This window comes from Aythya marila (genome assembly GCF_965140915.1).
Source record: "Aythya marila genome assembly, chromosome: 6".
NCBI classification, from domain to species: Eukaryota; Metazoa; Chordata; class Aves; order Anseriformes; family Anatidae; genus Aythya; species Aythya marila.
The window spans coordinates 25211844-25233811 of record NC_139047.1 but is presented as its reverse complement, the minus strand read 5'-3'; positions in this window follow the sequence as shown (position 1 = coordinate 25233811).

Here is a 21968-nt window from a genome sequence, read left to right as displayed (position 1 = left end):
AGTTAAGATTTTTAAGGCTGCACTGAGTGAGAGCAAAGCCTGCTCCTGCCTAGCAGGTATTTAAGAGCAGCTGAGCTGCTAAAGGACTTGCCAGCAGAGTCCCTCTGCAGTCCAAGGGGTTGAGCCACCAGTGGTAGCTGCTCTGAAGGCATGAGCTGCAGCCCTGAGGACAAGCGGGATGTAGTGTTGCTGTTCTCCATGCTGGAATGGTTAGCGAGTGTGGAGATACCAGCTGGATGTGTGTTCAGGGTTATTACAAGTGCAGTCCCCAAATGTCTCCTGAAACCCCGCGGCTGCTTTGCAGTGAATGAAAGAGGAGAGCAGGGGCCCGTATGCTATTTCATGGGTCAAAGTGGGGAGAACAAATTAAAATGCCTATTTGAGCGCTGTCAGACATCTGTGCTCTTCTCAGGTGACTTCTCGGGAGCTGCCCTATCCATGCCTGATGGAGGGGAGAGAGCATCTGTCTAACAGCAGCTGATACCCCAGAAATGCATGGGCTGCCTAATGCTAAGGAAATCTTTGGCTGACAGCTTGGCAAAGGCCACTAGGCAGATGTGAGCTCCAAACCTCCCCACTAAGTAGTGCCTTCATGACACTGTTGTGTGCCAGGTCAGAAGGGGTCTGTGACTTTTGGAACAGGGCTTTTTAGGGCTTAGCAGAAGTGGGTGTCAAGTGTCCAGCAGGATCTGTTCCACCAGTGGTTTTTACTCTGAGTTACCCTCAGCAGAGTGAACCTGAGGAAATTGGTTGCAGGAATATTCTTCAACTGCTTCCACACAAAGGCAGGCAGCTATTCAAAAAGCCTGTAGTGTTTTTTAAGTGGTACAAACATAGTATGTATATCATGATGTTGTTAAACCTTGGGGTACTCTGGAAATACCTGGCATTGTTATTCTGCTGTTACTGAAATGAAGTTTAGGAAGTTTAAGTGACAAGAATCCCAACAGACTTCTACGTGAGGAGAAAATGGAAAAGTGGGTGTTTGGTCGTGCTTTGCCACAGGCATAAGAAGTGACAGTTGCTCATTACTCCACTTGTCCTTCGTTTCTAACATAGTTTTCATAATAGAAACAGAGTTTGAAATTAAAGAAAATGTCACTTCAGTGTTAACAGATCACAGCAAAGCCACTCAGAGGATGTAATCTCTCCCCGCTCGTGTACATAGATGCTAAGTGTGTTTAACTGCTTCTGTGCCCAGAATACTGTAGGAAGATTGTCAGTGCTTTTAACCCTTGCTTGTAGTGTTTCATTGCTCACATGAGAGGATTCGATTAAATTAAACCTCAACAAATCTAGGCTGTAGTTTCACTTAGTTGTTGTTTAGGACTTCAGAGCTAGTTCAGCCTGTGATATACATGTTTGTGGGTGCTCTGGGTTAATTCCTATGTGGTCCAGAGCTAAGAAAAGTCACTCTGTTATCAGGAGGTTTGAGTTTGCCAAGCAGTGCCTGCCTGTCTCCTGAAAAGTTCGTATGGATAGAGTCAATAAAGAATTGCAAAAGATTGTTCTTTTCCAGGTGAAAACTTGGCCCAAAGATTAAGTGATTTGCTGGCCCTCAGAAAATGTAAAGCAGAGACAGAAGATGAACCCAAGTCACCTGGCATCCCATTTGATCCTCTCTTAACCAAACTGCCTGCCTTGTGGGGAACTCGGTAAAAAAACATGGGTAATGAACCTGCCCAGGTGCTTGGAAGAATGACTCCACTGCTATACAGCAGGTAATCCTTTAGATTTAAGAAATAGCATAACTTGTAAGGAGGAAGTTTACAAAATATGTCATCTGAAGACATTGCCATGTTTAATGCATTTGGTGCCAATGATTTGCTTTCCCTTGCTATGCTGTTTACAGAGCAGCTGGTGCAGAGCTGTTGAGCTTGCTATTGAAGATGAAAGGCTGGTTGTTTTTCAAAGCTCTTTGTGCTTCTTTACTCCTAACTGGAGCTGTCAGTGCAGATGCTTTTTATTTCCTTTATTACTGGAGGTCTGAAGTCCCTTCTCTAAAGATTTCCTCAATTCAAAGGAAGATTTCTTTTGCTTTTGGTCCCAAAAGACCTGGAGTGTCTTTGCTCTTTTGTTTGGACTGAAGACTCCACAGGCAACGCCAGTGCCTTCAAAGGAGTGCTGAAAACCTTTAACCCCCAGACAGCCAATGTCCCATCTGAAGTCCTCCTGATGAAGGCTTAAGAAATTCATTCTGTCCTGATCATTTCTGTCTGTGGCCTGGGAATAAGAACACCCCTCTCGAACTATAGATGGAGTGCAAAATTTCTGGTGATTATTAATTGTGTTTACAATAGCAAATAAAGGATGCAGCTTCCTACCCCAAAACAGCCACAGAGAGAAAATGTTAGGTGCTGTACAAAACCTCCACAAAGACATACTTACTGAAGTTGTTTAAAAGCCAAGTAATCAAGACAGGAGAATCTTCTTTGTTTCAAAGCTGAGGAGCTATGAGAGGTCAAGTAATTTACCCAAGATCATGAAAGGATGATGAGACACAGCTGAGAATGGAAATCAAGGTACTGCTTTGATACTTAAACAACCTAATTTTCCTATTGCATGCTATTTCTCATGCCCTGAAATAGGCTGAATTATAGGATTTTCTCTCTTTCATATTGTATGTCCATTGCTGGTTCTTTTACTTTGGTGGAGAAGCTGTCTTAGACATCTGTATGATCAGTCATTAAATCTGCATGACTTTTTTTTTTTTTAATGTTCTAGTAAATGTTTTTCTCTCAGAGCAGATGTAGTTGGTCCTTAACAGCAGTCTGAAGCCTGCGATGCCCATTTGAAGCACGTGGCTTTCCCACCCAGCCTACACCAGCAGCAATATCTGTCGGTCAAATGCTCTTAAGTGGGTACATCACCCTACTGGGGAGCAGTCTATACAAACCTCATAACAAAGCTCTAATGACAAGAACTGGATCCTGAGTGTTCTCCAAAGCTCTCCCCACCGGTGCATTCACTTCTAACTGATGAAATACTCTTCAGATAAATGTGCTTTCTGTAAAGGATTCATAAAAGCCATTCCAATTGGTGTTTTTCAGGGTGCCCTGAAAAATGTAGTGCCACTGCCAACACGCACCCCTTGCTGACTACATGGTATAATGCTGGTGGGGAGCTGGAGCTGAGCTGCTTGTGAGCTTTGTGGGGCTGAAAAACCAGCAGCCCAGCCACTCTTAGCTGAGTCAGATTAACAGTCCCAAAGTCACAGCGTTGCCTAATGGCTGGTGCAAGTTTGCTCTCATGCTGAGCAGTCTGAGCACTGAGCAAAAGTTGAATCAATACTGAGCGTGCTGAAACCAGAAGAGGAATGACTCTAAATACATTTCCAGTCTTAATGTTCTCTGCTTATCAAAAAGTGATGACACCTGGACACTGGGAAATCCAAGCAGGTATTTGCTCATTAACATCAAATGTTTTCTTCCTGCCCCCTTTCTGGTACTGTTTACATAACAAACCACGTGCAGAATACACAGAAACTTCTTCCTTCTGTGCATCCACATGAGCTACTTCTTTGCTGTTAGTGATTACCCATTAAAGAACTGAGATTAGAAATACGTGAGCATGGGGTGGGCAAGATGGCTACTGAAGGAAACTGACCTGCAGCTCAAGTATCAGGTCATGAGAGAGCTGTGTAAAGAGGAATCAAAATGGATGTGGCTACCATTGAAGGTGACTGCATCTGAGTAGAGAGTGTAGTTCTTTCTCTCACTGCTATATTTGGTCAAATTGCACTCTATCAGTACAGAAATCAGCTGCCAAGCCTGAAAGACTAGCTCCAGTTACACCAGAAGTCTGTAAGGAGCTGGAAACTAAATGTGAGTCTTTTAAGTACTGGAGCATTGCCCTCCTTGCTTTGCTGTCTCAAACACTTTGCTTTCTCTACCTGATTCTGTTATCAGCTTAGCTCATTTCTACTCTAAAAAGGTTTTGTTGATTTTTTTCTTATTTATTTTGTAAATGTTAACCTCTTCAAAAAGTATCCCAAGTGCATTAAATATGTCATCTCTTGCTGCAGAACCTGTTTGGCTTAATAATTAATAGACTGATCACCACTGGCAACAGGCATAAAAGTCAAGACTGTACATAACTGTTCTCTATACTAATGCAATAAAAGTAGGTCTGCTTTTACAGGGGTAATTTTAGCAGCAATCTAAATCAACACCCTGTTGATAAGACAAATCTTCCTTTAAACAGAAAGGCAGTGCAAGTGAGCTAGTTAGTATTATGAGCACATTATTGTCTTTACTTTCTGCAATCAGCTTTTATTCATGCTTTTACAATAGGTGTAAATTTTTATATCTCCTTAGGCAAGCAGAAGAATGAACTGAACTTCTAGAAAATTACTTAAAATAGGTGATTGTGTTAAGAAACAGGCAATCCCATACAATGTGTTAAAGGTCAGTGCATTGGAGTGCTGAGTTCTACAAATGGGCAGCCCCACTATGCTGGGGCTGGCAGTCAGGCAGCCAAAAAAGAAAGACTTGACTGGGGTGGTGTTTGAAGTGTGGCAGGGTGTTTTCTATATGGGTGTGTGCTGGGGATTTGGGGAGGGGAGAGAGAGAAAGGTGGGGAAGAATTTCTGTAGGGTGAGGCTGCTGGGTATGTGGAGTAACCTTTCTGTAATACAGCAACGAACATACTGTGCAGAGAGAAGAGCAGCTCTGGTAAGCTCTGGGTTAAGTAGTACCAAAACCCCTTTTTCTTGACAGTGCTGCTTTAAAAAGTTGAAAGAAATCACCAAGATCTTGCTGTGCTGCACTTCCAAGAGCGCTGGTGGCACAGAAAAGCTTGTTGCTCCAGATGACTCTGTTCCCAACGTGGTAGCAGCTCACACTTAAATAGCTTTCAAAGGTGGAGCTTTTGGTTTTCCTCTTTTCTAGGTGAGGCCAAAGGAGCCCAGGTCAGTCACAGGATGCCCTGTGTGCCTCTTTTGGAAAGAACAGTTTGGTTTTATGCTTGTGGTTGATCTGGGGACCACCACTTTACTTGTGTCAGGAGTGCAGTTCCTGATGGCTCCCAGGAGAGCCCATTCAGCAGAACAGCTAAAGAGATATTAATGATCCTTTCTGCTCCTCAAATGGCTGAATGGTCCCCTTCCAAAACCAGACCACCCGTGAATCGGTCTGAATGCTACGTGCAGTGTGTTGCTCCCACCTGATGGGACAGCGGTTCTGTGTGCCTGGCTGGTGGGAAATGCTGGGAGCTGCGGCCCTGAGGTGACCCATCTCCAATAGGAACCACTGTCCTGTGTTTCCCTTCTGTAATCTTTCAATCCACCTTCCTGTCTGACTGCTGCTTTGTAAGCTCTCATGAAAGTTGTTTGCAAAATGCTGCTATGGCAATTTTCTAGCAAAAGGAGGGAGATGGTGCAGTGTAACTGAAGGCAATGTGATGCATTACATTATATTTAGCCTTTCCACCTCTGGTCTTTCTTCCTTTCTTTTTTTTTTTTTTTTTCTTTCTTTCTTTTTTTTTTTTTTTTTTTCTTTTTTTTTTTTTGAGTAACTATTTGAGAATAAGCAATTTGAGGTTGACTGGTCCTTGGCCTGAAGGGCCATGCCAGTATGTCAAGAGATGGCTGTACAATGATGTCTCAATGTCTCAGACAATTTGTATGTCAAGTATTGCATGTTTTGCCAGTCTGGCAGATTTCTCTTTAACAGTTGTTAGTAGCGTAAGTTCAGACCCTAGGCAGGGAAAACCTCCTCTGCAGCCAGTGGGGATGGGCTGAGACATGTCCTGGTTTCTCAGGCCTGCTGCAGTTCGCAGAACAACCCATTGCCATAGATAGGAGCAGGCTGCACCTTCCTAAGTTGCTTAGTCAATTTGGCTCACTTAGCAATGGTAGGATGGGTACAGGAGCATGGCTTGCTTTGTCCTAGAGAGGTGTGTCTCCGGGGACTCTCTAGTCTTCTTCTCTGCAGATGCTGATGGATGGGGCTGGCTCTGATACCTTCTTGCTTTCTCCTTAGGGACTCAAGAGGAATCAGTAGCTCATTTGAGGCGGGCTGCTGGAGAGCTGCTGGATGGCAGTGCAATTGTATTTTGATACCAGGGGAAATCCAGTGCTGATTACCTCTGTCATGGCTGGAATGGGCATGGAGAATTCCTCAGCTGATGGGAAGGAGCAGGGATGGAGGGTCTGTGGATCTGTGTGGCCTTCCACACGTTGAAGAACAGAGGCAAACCCACACAAATCGGCTGACCGTGGCCCATCACAATGGTTCTGGAGTGCCTTCATGGACAAGCACTCTCCAAGTGCACGCTGGAAACAGAAGTTTCAATGACGTGAACTTCTGTTGTGTGCCCTGAAGCCAAAGAACATCTATTTCAGGAAAATCCCAGAGCTAACAGTGATCTTTCATATCCTCTCCTTTTTTTTGAGGCACGTGGTCAGCTCTGGCAGTCTCTGTGAGCCGACCCTTTGTCTTGGTTTTGGCTTTGTTTCTGTCTTGCCTTGGTTCATCGCATGTCAAATTACCTTCATCCTGGTTGCCTGCCAGGATGGGGCATGGGCCAAAAATACAGCAGAGCAGGAGCTACCACGTGCGTGGCCTGCTTCCACTGGCCAGATACAGCTGCACAGTCCAAGCCTGTGGTCCCAAAACTCTTTGCTTGGTCTGGAAGCAGGCAGGGAGCCTCTTGCCGTCAGTGACTCTTTTGACTAAGAAAGCACTTTGTGACTAGTGCTGCAGACCTGCTGCTCTCCAGGCCATCTGTCCAGCTTCTGCTGGAGAAGAGGAACTGCTCGCTGTGCTCTCTAGGCTGTGTTTGGCCGTCCTGCCATTTGGTCAGACCTGCTGCCCTTTTCCTGGCTTGCACATCAATATCAACTGCCTCAGGCAACTACCCAACCCATCTTTCATAGTTCTGCAAAGCAGCCACAGCTTTCCTTGGCATGGCCAACGTCATCTGTTCTGCATGAACGGGGCTGACCCAGCATCTGGCACATCTCCACACCAAGCGAGGGACCGAGTGCTCCAACAGCATGGCTGTGGAGCGGGATTTAGCCACTGTAAGCTGCGGCTCTGCCCTGACATGGTTGCTTTCGAGCTAGACTGAGTCAGCCTTATTCACCATTTCAGTGCATCTGGATCCACAGCGTCTGACAGTCATGGTGTCACATGAGGCAGTTTTTGACTCCTTGTAGCTTCAGTTTCAGTGGTGGCCTCACCCTAGGTGGAAATGTTTTCTCTGGCAGCCAGCACACAGCTGAGCTACCTCTGAGTGCCTGCCCCAGGAGGGCAGGGCTGGATGGAGGTCAATATGTGGGGCAGATCTGCTTCGTGCAGGCGGTAGGTCTCCCCTACCCTGTGCAAGCAGCTGTCCTTCTTGCTCTGCCCTTCCCTAACAGCAAACACAGACCCAGAGCTCGGCCTCTGGCTGGTAAATGAGCCATGGCTACTGAAGAGGCAGCTGGGGCCATGCAAACCTGTGCTATCGCTCACTGGTAACAGCCTGCCTCAATGCGTGTGCTTTGTCCATGCCAGTGCACCATCAGCAATGTGGAGACGAGGCAAGAAAGAGCACTGACATTGCAATTTTCTCCGACTTTAGAAGACTTGGGAATGTAATGGTCTTAGAGGCTCAGAGGTGCATGTTTCTACCTCACTGGAATGTCTGAGATTTAGAAAATCTTCCTGTCCTGCAGCAGAACAAGCTGCCTGCATTTTGAAATACTAAAAGACATGTCTTGAGTCAGTCAAAATGTTTTTGATGTTTTATTTCAGTTGTGACCTTTTAGTGTGGGCTTGGAGATTTTTTTTTTTTTTTTTTTTTAAACTATAACTCAACTAAGAGCTTTGAAATGGCATGTCTGAATAATTTTGAAACTTTAATCTCTCTTTTCTTACCTGGAGACAATCTTCTCAATTCCTTTCCCCTGCAAGCCCACAGTTTTCACCGGTCTAAGCATATATCTACTTCCTGCTTAAAAAATCAGTCAATATAATCTAAATCTGCTTGATTCAATTAGAAAGGCTCTTTGCAGAGCTGTAAAGTCAGGGAGTTTATCTCTGGAATGCTAAGAGGAGGCAAAGAGGTCACCAATGGACATAAAATTAACCCCAGAAAGAGTTTTTCCTACCTTCTAGTTTTAAACACTGGCAGTTCTGTCTTTGGACTGAGTCAGGTAATCACAGTAAGAAGCCTCATAAAGCACCAAGAAATTATTTGATAGTGCAACACCAAATGAACAGAGATGTGCATCCACATGTTTTACAGTCCTGACTACAAGCAGAGACATTAACTGCTCATTCACTGGCAATTGGCTCCAAATCCCTATAAAGGCCTTTAAGAAAATGTACGTTCTTGAGATTTACCACCAGCCCAGTCTCCCCTCGTACTTGGTCTTGTAGCTACTTGACTAATAATGTGAGATGCAAGGGTATGAGCCACCCAGTGCCTTAGCACCAGAGAAAATCTATTCACCCTTGCAGACCATATTAGTTTTTAACCAGCCTTTACTCCAGCTCTGTGTCCCTAGCATGCAGAACTGTCTCTTGGTGGCAATTCACTGAAATCAGGGGAGTCTCACGGCTGTATCTGTGGATCCATGTCCTAGAGCCCCCTCTTGCCTTTCTGTAGCCCTGTATGCCATGCCACAACGTCAGCCTGGTGCTGAAGCATGACTGCCACTGAACAGGACGATGCCTCCTCTGAGGCTGGCACATTAAAAAGTCTGGGTGTGTACATACTCAGCTGTGCTTTGATGATATATGATGCCTCAGCCTGAGGAGGGTCGAACCAAGGTGCAAAGGAAGCACCACTGTCTGGCCCAGATACAGCAGAGGAAATCTCTGCTCTAACCAATGATAACAGACCTCAGCAATTACCCAATTAAAGCTTAAACCCATCCTTAATCAAGACGGTTAATTTAAGAAGCCTTTGGGATTGTTTTAGCGAAGGATGAACTCCTAATCAGCGCAGAGGGAGTTGCTCCTGTTTGTTCCAGGTCTGAATTTGCCCCCAAACTTGCAGTTGCTGATCTTGAGAAAGGGAATCAATCATTAGTTTTTAATAAAGAACTTGTTCCTTGAGAGGTGGGAGGAGGGACCGAAATCATTTCCCTGGATGGTTTGGAGTTCATTAGTGCAGTGATCAGGGGAAGTGTGCGAAAAAAGTGCAGATGAATATTCCTTATTTAACCTCTAAACCAGTAATTCAGAAAAAAAGCAATTTCTTCTAAATCTGAGTTCCAGGTGACTGCCTTTTATCTGAGCTCCATTAAATTATTCCCCTGCTAAATTCTCATGAAATAGGCTGTTTGCTCCAGCAGCTGTTGACTCCCCGAGTTCATTTTGCGACCGAAACGTTCTGGTTTTGTGAGTAACAATCCATCTCCCCCCGGCGAAGTGAGGGGCTAGGGGAAGGTGCCTGTGCCTGGGCTGCAGCTTTCCCCGCTGAATCCCCATTGTTTCAGCAGCACAAAGTGTGGCTGGATGAGCTGTTTCCTGCTCGTCTCCCTGACTGTGCGCAGCACTGGAATACGACAGAGAAATGTGAGAGTATCTGGTAGCGGTGCTGCCAGACTTTGCAGGAGGCAGTGTCCTCAGCATCACTCATCGCACTTCAGTGTCTCAGCCAGATCTCCTCTCTTCAGCCTCAGTTATTTTTTCCTTCCTCGGTTGCCCTCTGTGATTCTTCCCCAGGGTTTATTTCTGTGTGGCAACCACTACAGCCAACTTTTCTCCTGTCTCCTGTTTATTCTGGACGTGCATACTGCAAGTTTCTTACAGAGCTCTTTCCAAAAATACAGATATATTTACTTTTCCTGACTGTGGTCAGATCAGCGGTTCCAAAATCCCATAGGGATGGAGCATTAGGGGCAGAGAGAAGTGATAAGCTAGCATGCTCTGCATGCCAAGTGCAGCTGGCTGAAAATAGCCTTGACCTTTTTATAAACTGAAGTGTTGTCCGGCCCTGTTTTCACTGCCCTGACGTGTTAATGTGCTGGGGGCACTGGACACAAGAACTGCCTCAGCATTTCTGGGATGCTCTTTGCTTGGGGCATGTTTACCTTTATAGATTTCTTCCTCTGCATGAACTCCGAGGCAAATGAATATTTTATTAAGCTTTTTATATTTCAAGCTATCATTTTTATGGCAAATTGAGCACCCCTTGTATCGTATCGCTTCCCTTCCTTCCTCTCTTTGGTGACCCGACAGCCATCAGTGTGTAACTCCTGCCCTCACATACCTCACCTTCTCACTCTGCTATCCCCAAGGAGGGTTGCATGTCCACAACCCCGTGCGTGTGGCTTTGATGCTATTTAATAGGCTCTGAAGGGCAGCTCACATAGCTGGAGCACGCTTGGCCCTGTGCAGATATGCAGAAGACCCCAGAAGTTTGGGATTCCCTGCCAAGAGCAGAGCAAAATGCTCCAGCAGCATGGAAATGAGACGGTGCTCCCTGGGGACACCGAGGTGTGGGGGCCCAAATGTCTTCCCTTTGCTGCAGTCCTGCCAACACCCAAGGAGGAGATTCTTCCAGTCAAACCCTTTAGATTCAGCCCTACAGACAACACAGCTCCTTCTGCTTCTCACCAAAACAGGTGAGAGGAGAGCCAGGCTCTTAATCTCGAGGAACCCAATGGCACCTTATCATATCTTCTGAGTTGCTCTGCCACAAGCAGCTTGAACGTCTGGTTTATCTCCTCTCAAGTGATAGTACGCTGTTTGTCAATCAGCCTTATATAATAACTAACATACCGCAGGTGGTTTAGCAGCCTGAGCATCGGGGCTGAAATAGCTGTCACCTCTGGAGCCCTGGGCCTGAACTGGGGGGGAGATGCTGGAGCTTTTGGGATGCTCAAGGGCTGCAGGTAGGGGGCAGAGCGGTGCCTGGCTGGGTGGCCAGCTGGGTCAGGCTCTGTCCTTCTGCAGCGTACCAACTCTTGAGCAGCAAATTTCAGTTTTACAGTGGATTATGAAGGCAAGGCTGGAGAAAGTGAAATCCTCTTTTCTTGCTTGGGTAATTAAAGAACCCAGGTTATTTTGCCTTGGGAATACATCCCCACCTGCCTGGCTTGCTCCTATTGCAATGCAAGCTGCACTTCAGTGGCAAAGTGATTCTTGTATGCACAGAAAGTGGAGTCTTAACAGCCTCTGAAGTGTTTGGTACGCACAGGAGGACCAGCTTCTCAGAGAGCAGTCAGTACAGCAAGTCTCCCTCCTCCTTGCCTTTCACCAAAGCATAGATCTGATTTTAGGAATTAAGCTGAATCTGATTTTAGGAATTAAGCTGAATCTGAACTCTTGGAAGCATACGGCACCAATTCTGATCACTGATCACCTTTGGTACGTTGGCTTGATGCAGCCAGCTTTTGGTGCTTTTGATTCTCCAGCAGGGAACTGTAAAAAAAGGAGGACGCTGTAGTGCTCAGAGAGACCAGGTCTGCCAAGGATAGCTCCAACACAATTCTGCTTTTAACTGTCTGTCCTCCCTGAAGGACCACCCATTTCTACAGGATCCCTGCTCTGGAGCACATGCAAGTAGGAAAGAGAAGCCATCAATAACTCCACTCTTACAAAGGCAGCGAGCCATACAGCACATACAAAAGACCCCTCTAAAGAAAATGAATGAATTAAAGAGTTAATGAATCCTCAGGAAACTTTAAGTTTGCATACAGAAAGCAGAGTGGGGAGGCTCACCAGTACATTTCTCTGGCCAAACCCACAGATGAAGATTAATTGAAGGCCTCCAGGGACAACAAACAGAACAATGTTACTGTGGGGCCAAGAGCCTGTTTTGCCATTTGTTCTCTGCACGTCAGCGTGGTATAGGAGTGCTGCTGTGGATACAAGAAGAAACAACCTTATTCTTGTTCCCTGCATTTACCTCAGACACATTTTGAAGTTTAAACAGTTTATAGTGCTCATTTTTTTGTCTTGGGCTGCTTTACCACTCCCATCATGGAAATCCCTCCATGTAGGGACACTCCACCAAGACGTTTCTTTGAGACTTGCCGCAGGTATTTCGGTAAGTAACGTGCTTTGATTGTGTTCTGTTCTTTCCACATTCCCAGGCTGAGGAGTGGTTCAGCAGATGGACGTCGTATGAGGAATATTTGTGGGAGTGGGCTGCTTGGAGGCAATAGACCAAAATACCCATGAAAGTGCTCGAGAATAAGAGTTGTGCCAATCTGCGCTGTGAAGCTGTTCCTGAGACGTATGCTCATCCAGATGACAGGCTCTGAAGTGTGTGTTGTAACCTATCTGTCCCGTCATGCCTGCTTATGTTGCTAATGCTGTCAAACTACCTGAAACTGTTTGCAGAAATTACATGATGTACAGTTTTGAAAAACAAATAAACCTAAGGGGAAAAAATGCACTGTTTGTAGGGTAAAAAAGAAAAAAAAGAAAAAAGAAAAAAAAAAAAAGCAAAAGGCAGCAAATGAACAAGCTATTATTATTTATTGTAAATTAATCACTCATCTCCAGATCTGACAAAATAACTCAGAGGAGGCTGGAGTCTCTTTCTGCTCTATTTTCAGCCAGTGCTGGAAGCAAAAGTGCCAAAAATCTCTCTGCAAAGCCTGTTCTGATGAGATTTCCAGCCAGTTTCATGAATCAAGTTGGTTTGGATTAACTGTGAATAAGCCCTTGGGCAGAACTAGCGAATCGTGGGTTCATTGATCACAGACACTCCTGTGCGTGAGACCAGACCCAACACTCAATAAAGGCAATGAGAAACCTCCTGGGGCAGCTTATCCTAGAGCTGCAGAGCCTCTTTGCAGTTCTCTCCAAGATGGCTGGAATCGGCTGTGCCCAGGTGCTGGAAGCTGGACCGCGGTGAATCTTGCTTATGTCCACAGGCCCAAGTTATGGGGTTTTGTATCAGGCTCAGGGGCATTGTACACTGGTCATAAAAAAAAAAAAAAAGAAAAAAAAAAAAAGAAAAAAAAAAAGATGTAGTAAATAAGACTTAGTAAAAGTCAAGCTCATCTTTTCCTCCTGCTGCTCAGATGCCTTGTTTCCCAGCAGCAGTTAACAGGGAGGGATTTCCTTCTTCTGGGAATCCCCTTCTGGGTTTGTTTAACCGGGGGCACAGTTTCAGGGCTGTTCCTGGAGGCTGTCTACGCTGTAGCGTTTTTTAAGTTACGCATTTGTGTTTATCCCCATCAGAACAATTTCTAGTGGTGCTTGCTCTGAGCCCAAAGGTATCCGTAATCAACTCCATGCTATATCTGAGGAGAACGCTGCTTCAAAAGGCCGCCTCTTGGTGTGTGATGTGTGTTTCACATGTGACAGGATACACTAGAAGATCATCTGAGAAAGCCTGGGAACTTTTAATCCTTGAGGCTGAGCCCAGCCATTCACCAACTTCAGTTTGGGATTTGGGGACCTCTGATTCAAACATGCCTTTCTCTTTTGGCATTGAAGCCAAGAGCTGACCATGTTCCCTTTCCAACCCAGAGGAAGCCAGAAGCCTTAAAAATAATAATAATTAAATAAATAAATAACCAGCTTCAAGACATGGATAAAGCCTTTCATACCCCCTGTATATTAAGGACATTTAAAAAAACACAAAATATCTACAGAGTAGCAGAACTAGCTATGGAAACAAGTGAGATGAGGAAGAGCATGAATTAATGAAGTTTGGGTCTTCAGCAAGCAGTGGGATAATTATTTAGTGAGATACACCCGTGGACCCAGCTGAGCTGTAGCTGGGTGACGGTGGTGGGAGGCTCCTCAGGTGCCAGCGGTTGTGGCTCAGGTTTGTGTGAGGCACAGAAGAGCTGCAGGGCAATGAGTCCAACACTGGGAGAGCTGCTGGCTCTTTTGCTGCTTCTTACGGCCATGCTGTCCTCCTGCTTGTGCTTGCTGTACTTGACTGCAAATCCTGGGAGCTCTGAGTAGGCAGGGGATGCTAATGTCCTTGCTGTTTTTTTTTTTTCCCCTCCCTTCTCTTTTGGTATGCATGGGTGCATGCTTGTGATCACAACCAACCCATGTCTGGAGGACTGACCTGTAATAGAAAGGGGGAGAATATAGATCTGTAGGTTTCCCATAGTATTACAACCTCTCCTTGCCTTTTAAGCCCTTCTGAGGAAGGAAAGTGTTAATGCATTCTCCAGCGTTTTTATCGTTCCTGCAGAATAATCACCATTTTAAAGATGCCTGCCTTGAAATTACAACATAATCCTCTGCCTGACTAAACCCTAAACCCTAAAAATCTGGTGGCTGGTAGATAAAAATCATTGAGAACGATCATTTCATTTGAGGCATCAATAACTTCAGCAGAGCTGCTAGGACAACACTCAGAAAATGGCGAAGAAAAATTTCCCGTGTCAAGTAGCTCCCTGCTTGGCCTGCCACCTCCAGCCGTGCTGGCTGAGGCTCCTGCGAGTCAGATTGTCTGGAGGTGGAAATCCACTCCTGAAGGAGCTCAAGGTGTGTGTTTTCCTTCAGGGCTTTTCTTTTAGAGGGTGGATGGTTGTGTGTCTTTTCTTCTAGCCTCTTGGGTAAGTCACTTGCTCTCACACCCCTCAGTCTGGGGGCTGATGCAGGAGGACAGGCTGCAGTGAGCCTCTTTTTGAAGGAGTCTAGGCTGATTGGGGTCAGATGCTATTACCTTAGGGGCAGTTAATTGAGGGGTATCAATAGGCAGCAGGCCATTTATCTCTCTAATTTTCCTTTCCCATCTGTTATTTAATAAAACAACTGAGAGGGAAACTGTATTAACTTGGCTTTTATCTTTAATTCTGTGATTGTAGTAAAAACTGGTGTTTGAGAAGTCACTGAATACAGGATTGGTCCTGTAATTGGTTCTGTAATAATAATAATAAGTTGTTTTTCCTCTTTGAAAATAACTCTGGTCTTTAGTTGAAAGATTTAACTGTTGCTGGCAGTCAATCAGCCAGCACAATTCGGGCTCTGAGCACTTGATTAGAATAACTTTAAGGAAAATTGCCTTCCTGAATCAAGTAAGGATCCATTAACCTGATGAAACAGAGTTTGCTTATCTGAGAGGTTAAGACTGAAAACACAGCCTGGGCTGCATTAGACGAGACCTCTTTTGGAATGGCATAAAGACAGAAAGTAATAAAAACACCATCTGTCATGTCTAGTCAATCAGATCTAGTATAAAAGAGGAATTATTCCTCTGACTTTACTGTTATTAGATCGTCTGTTTGTTAACAATGGGAAGTGGCAGGAATGCTGAAAACTGGTTCTATTGCCTCAAATTATTTCTAGGTGTCTTTATCTTGGGGAGAATGAATATTAATCTGAGTTTATTCAGCAAAGAAATATTTCTCACTGAATACAATGCTAAGGTTTTCCATGTTGAGTCTATTTGGTGATTGATTGTTAGATGTAAACCTGAACGAGAGACAAGGAAAAAGTGCCATGTACACTTTGCTTCTGATAGCGAATATTTCTATCAACAAACCTCTTCTTGCAAGTTGCCAAGCACTCAAAGGTTTCTGAAGTCAATTGAATCCATACCCCGTGAGGGGCCCTCTGTGTGTCACAGGGCCAGCGGGGCCAGGTCTCATCGTGTAGTCCAGGCATAGCCGAAGGTCACGTAAAGGGTGACTGCTTTTTTCAGCATGGGTTTATTAAAGCTAATAAACGTTGGTACTAATGGATTTCTGTGTCACTAAGTACCGCTGTGGTCTCCTCTGTTTACCAAGGGCTGTGCAGAAGTACTTGGAGACATCTGAAGCTGAATACTAAGCAGCAAAGGCATCAGCTACAGGCACACAAGGTGTCGGGGAGGTGGACAGCCTGTACCAGCATGTCCCCAGCACCACTGCTGTGGTGGAAACACCACCGTCCCTTGTCAGGCTCCAGGGATGAGACTGCAGTGGGTGCATTACCTGACCTGAACAGGCACATCTTTCCCATCACCTGGCAGTAGCTGCAGCTGGCTCATGCTGATGCTGCCTGCAGCCCGTGTGTACAATTTCCATCTTGCTTTTGCTCCCTGTTTGCAGGCAGCTGCTTTCTCCATGGAAATAGGTTTAAGGAGAGAGCACATGGTGGAACTAGTGAAACCTCTGCCAGGTGGGTTTTGCTCTGGTCAGATGCAGATAGGGCTACAAACTGGGCTACAAACTGTCAGAATATGTGAAGACCCAACTTTTTTTTTTTTTTTTTTTTTTTTTTTTTTTTTTTTTTTAATGGGTCTCTAATTGTCTAGCTTTATGCTTCTCTGTCAGGGACCTGATAGAGGGATAACCCATGGAGCTGCTGAGAGCTGCTAGCACTCCCCATCTGAGCAAACTGGTCCCTGTGGTCACTGCGGGAGGAGGCTGAAAAGAAAGGATGGCACTGCCAGCTCATTAGGAGAATGCAGGGAACCAGAGTTAATGAATCTTGGACGAGCCCCTGGCCTGCATGGCCCTTGGTGTGGCAATGGAGGGAGCTGGTCCAGCAAGATCTGATTATAATCTCAGTAGAAATGCCAGTCCCTAGAATGCAGAGGGCCGTATCATATCTGTGCTTGCATCTGGGAGGGGTCACTGCTGTAGAGCTGAGATCTCTCTGGATTAGATCGGCATTTTTTTTTATTAGGACAGAGATATTTTAGGGATTTACATGTGCCCTGGCAGCTTGCCCTAATGAAACACTGGTTACACAACAACAATCCAACTTAAGCTTTAGTCAAAAAAATCAGCTGTCCTGATGGTGAGAATACCCTCTGTGTGATGGCAGAGATTTGCAATTGTGCAGTGCGTTACCTCTCCTGACACGGAGAAGCTTGCAAAGAAAAAACAATCAGGCTGTTTATTGTGGATGGAAAAAAAAATAAAATAAAAAAGGAAAGGCTGCAATTAATGCTTGCCCTGAGATTCTCCCAGTTCTGTAGCCAGATTAATAAATGAAAATGTTCACCCCAGATGTATGGAAGATTAGTTCTGCTTGTCTCTCGTTTTATGGCCAGTGGGGTTGAGGCTAGGAAACCTGCAAGATTTGCTCATGGTGCCTGATGAGTAGCAGAGTCAGAACTGAATCCTGGCATCCTGCTACCCCATCCAGCAGCCATGCACCCTCCTCTGCTGTCCGACAGCCCCCCAGTGCTGGGCATCCCTGCGAGAGGGCTGCGAGGAACTGAGTGCTTGCAGGACTCCAGCATTTCTCATTACCAGCTGCCCCTTGCTAGCGGTGAGTAAAAGCAGCTTTTTACAGCAGAGCTGGATGGGAGTGGGTGTAGGACTTGCCACCAGGAAGGAGCTGCTGGCCAGCTGAGGGGTCAGTGTGAAATGGGAACTGCCCACGGCAGTATCCATCCCAGAGGCTGGAAGCGAGTGCAGAGAGGAGGGCAGTGCACCCCAGAGGTGACTGAGACACTGGATGCGACTGTCCTTTAGCATTCCTCCAGACCTGAAGCTGCTGCAAGCTGAGGTATCTTCCTCAGTAGCCGTTTTCCCTCTCTGAGCCTGTGGCAGAATAAATCAGTATCTGCTTTTTCTTTCCTGTGATAACACTGAAGGCAGGGAGGGCAGCTTGATGGACAGACTGCTGAGCTGGCATGCATGCGGTTTCGGCAGAGACTGCCTTCATCAGGACAATTTTTCTCTCTTTTACTCATCTCTGATACCTGCTCAGTGAAGTGCCCTGACACCTGCTGCTGAATGGCACTGTGTAAGAACCTGCTTATGACACCACCAGGGAGAAAATGTTCACCAAACAGCCCTCAGGTGCCTTTCCAAAGTCCTGCCACATCACAGCCATTCTTCTTCCTTCTGTGGTGTTGGGTGTGTGAGAGACTAGCACACCTTCTTTGTTAAGTGCATAACAAAGACATTCAGAGTTTGGCACTTACACCCTCAGGAGTCGAACAGCACTGAGTAGGGAGTTAGAAGCTGTGCTCATATTGCCTTTTACATTATTATTATTATTATTATTATTATTATTATTATTATTATTATTTATTTATTTATTTATTTATTTTCCCAGAGGACACTCTCTGTTGCTGACTTTACATACCTGTGTGAACAGTAAAACTAGGTATGTTTTAATCAGGGGCTGTCTCTAAGAAGTGACTTGCATTCTTTAAATCACTGAAGGGGACATGAAGGCTGAGCAGGAAGGACAGAAGATACAAACATCCCAGGGACCAGACATGTGCTCCTGGGCCCAGATTGCCTGGGGCACCTCGATGTCCATTTTTCTTCGTCTTGAATCTGCTGAAACCAGTGCTACCAGTCTGCTCTGGGGCAGGACACTGTACCTTATCGCATGGCATCAAGTACAGCTTGGAGCCTTGGGGGCGAAATAGTTGGAAAGGAATACAAGAGGTCGCTTAGCCCCAGCTCTCCTTACTGACAGCCTGAATAATTACATTATTGCTTGTTTTCTATGCAATATATGTAGCTTTCCTTACTTTATACTTACTGTATACTAAATACTTACGGTATTTACGTATTGTTAATCACTGCTCTGTTCCAAAGGACTCCAAGTTTAATTCTGGAGTCTAATTCCTGCAATGATTTTTGTGATGCTCCCATCCTAAGAGCCTAGAATGTAGTTTACATTTGTGGCTGTACTTTGTGCTGAGTTTTCTTCTGCTCTTCTCTTCTTCTTTTTCTCTTCTTCTGCTCATCTGATCAGCTCTATATTCTGTGTTTTGCTTGAGCATTCCCTCCAGATAAAGAGAAATATCCTATTTTTTTTCATGGTACGACAGTCTTATAAAAAAGTCCTTTGAAAAGCTGTTTCCAGATGTATTTTCGACCCCCCTAATCTTCTAACACAAGTCACAAGCATTACTAAGAAAACCTTTTTATTCTTCCCAGCAACTATTCTCTTTCCATCTTTTCTTTTCTGTTGCATTGTCTGGCCTACAGTGCTCATTCTTCTTTTCTGCTTGTTTTTCACACTGTTTGCCCAGAGTCTAATACTGCTAGCTGTGCCATCCTCTACTTTGTACTTATCTATGGTGCTCATAATATGACTAATGCTCCCTGGATCCTGGCCACACATCCTACATTCTGGATTTAAATCCTCCTTACCATCTATCTTTAATATATCTGGTATGAATAGTCTGCTCTTTTGTAGCCATAATTAAAGTTTTGCTTCAATCCTCCTTTCGGTCACAATTTACCATCACCTTTTTTATGAGATGTCTGCGCTGTTCTTCCTTTCACCTCAACCCATGCATCCCTTGTTGCCCTGTCAAATGATTCATCATCCGTAGAACTTTATTCCTTGTTTCATTTTGGAATTTGATCCACAGATAGCTTGGGCCACTCACTGTTGCACATGCAAGTAGCTACTGCTGCACGTGTCCTTTCACTGTAAGGTTCAGATGTCTCTCAGTGTTTCCCTAGTGCATCCTTTCAGTCTTCTTCCCCTGTTCCCCTGGGCCAGACTTCGTTCAGTTAATAGCAGAATTCTGTAGCAACTGCCTATATGCTTGTAGCCTTGACTATATTTTGTATTTTGAGGAAATGAGGAGAGATACGGAGCCATGAAGCAGGTGGGACTGGGATTTCAGTGCAACGAGGAGGGGAAGAAGGATGTGGGTGGCTCTGGGGCAATGATGTGTGGTGATGGAGACTCCACATTACTGCTTAATGCAGAGAAATGGCTCACAGTGAAATTCTTTATCTGCAGAAAATATCTGGGGCTTTCCCCTGCAAGGGAAATGCCTTAGATCCTTTCTGAAAGGAAGTCACAGCAGTTTAGAGGAGGTTATGGGGAGGAAGCAGAAAGGAATAAACAACAGAAGCAGGCCAGAAAAAAAAAAAAAAAAGTTGATCCTCCTTTAGGTGGCTCATAGCTCTACAGTGTAAAGGGGCTGGGAGAATGGCATGTCCATGTTATGTCTGCATTCCTGTGCGACACGTGAAGAACCAGAAATTGAAGCCAGTGTGTCAAAAGGTGATGAAACCTTGGGTCTTCTCAGTCTTAACTGCTACCAGATGTGCGTAGTTAGGGCCAGCTCTGTAGCTGGTGTACAGCCTCACGAGTCTGTCTGGTTTTATTGCCAGCTGTAAGTCCTGCCTAGTCACAGGTCCAGTCCCTGTTCTCATCAGGTAGTCATCACTTTATTGAGAGATGGTGTAATTACAGTGCAAAGCGATTGCCTCTGAACATCCATGAGAGGTGCCATGCAACCTTGGTTATGGGCTGTAATCATGAAGGTGGATTCCCTGGGACATTTTGGAGATGAACAGAGACTTCAAGATCCAAAATAAATGAAAGTTTAACGATTTTATTGGTGACCAAAGGACTGCTGTTGGAAGTGAAACATTAACAGGAAGACAGAGCGCCAAGAGGTTCAACGAGGGTCGTCTTCAGGCACAGCAGAGCTGGGGGCCTCCAGTGTGCCCGGAGCAGCAGGCATGGCAGAGAAGGATGGCGTGCTGCAAACTGCAAAGGAAGCCCAAGCTGGTGAGAGAACCTTTTTTAGATTTCTTCTTGCTAATCCTAGAAGAAACTGAAGGCAGAAAGGTACCAGCAGGGAAGAGAAGTTTCTCTGATTGGTACAAAACAAAAATATGGTAAAGTACTATAAAAGTGTGACCAGTGTATGTGAATTCAGAATAAGGCTCATTAGAAAGAGACCAGCGTGGCTGAGCTGAATATCAGGAAGGAATTGTGCCACAAGATGAATGCAGATAGAAGTGAACGGATCAGCTGAGTATAAACAGGTTAATGTGTACAGCACTGCAGCAGGAAGCAGCGAGAATCTAAGCGTTGTGAATGCAAAGGGAAAATGCAGATTGTCCTCCTGTGGATTTGGGGATCTGAAAAAAACTTGAATGATGAACTGAAAGTTGTAGAATAATGTATTCATGGGAACTTCTGCCTGTTCAAGGCATCTGGTAGCTGAATATTACATTTAAGCATGAATCATCATGCAGATTGCCCACTTGCATGAAGGACAACTCAGAAAAGAGGAAAGCTCACAGAAAGCAGTCCTTGCTTTCATGTTTACCAGTTAAAGTTGTTTAGAACATGATTTTCACAGAAATTCAGGAGGGACAAACTTCAGAAGGGCACCTCATCCATCTGCCTGTCAGTTACTTTTTTCATCTTACCATTGATGAAAATGGAGAATAGTTCATCTCTGTGCTTTTTTTTTCCCCCGATGACGGTTAGGGGTAGCATTTGGTGGTTTTCTTTCCTGAATTTCATCTTAACTGTTCCAAAGCCATGAGGTGGCTTCTCCCATTTAGCAACACCATTTTGAATTAATTGCCTGTTTTCCCCAAGGCTCACCCCATCCTGCTTCCAGACACAAAGACGAGCAGCACACTGGCGGTGCTGATATCCTCTTTGCTCAGGGAGAAGTTGAGGACCTGTGTGTTTCATGACTTTCCAATCTGATGAAAAAGTACTGCTAGCTACCCTGTGAGGGATTTTCCAGTTGCCCACTGTATGGGTATTTCATCTGAACCCTATTTTCCTTGTGAGACATTAGAGACACTAGAGTCAGGATGCATCGCATCCACAGCTGCTGTAGCTGTTACACCACTGATCCTGTCACCAAAGAATAAAACAATCAGATTTGAGAGCACTTTTGCCAATCCAAAATGGCTGTTTTGTCATCCTTACTCTCCTTTTGGTGCTTGTAGAAGGGATTGTCTGATTAGGTGTCTCCCCAGCCATGGAGGAACATGCCCAGGCTGTCCCAACCTGCCTTTTTAAAGACAGGACTGAAGCTTCTCCTGCCTTGTGGCTTAAAAACTACATCCAGCACTTGAAGGAGAAATTCATCAGGTTGTAAAAATTTGAGCACATTTTGAATATCCAAGTATTCTTTAAGTTTTTTTTTTTTTTTTTTTTTTTTTTTTTTTTTTTTTTGTCTCATTTCACCCATATTTAACTGGTTCATTTTAATGGTGTTAAGCATCTTGGATATTTTATTTTATTTTATTTTTCTTTCTTTTTATTTTAAGTGAAGACAGACAAAAAGAGCACAACATTTCTGGCTTCTCTGGATGAGCTTTTGTTTGCTCGTTTTCTAGTTTAAATAAGACTTTCATTTCCCTTCCTCTTTCT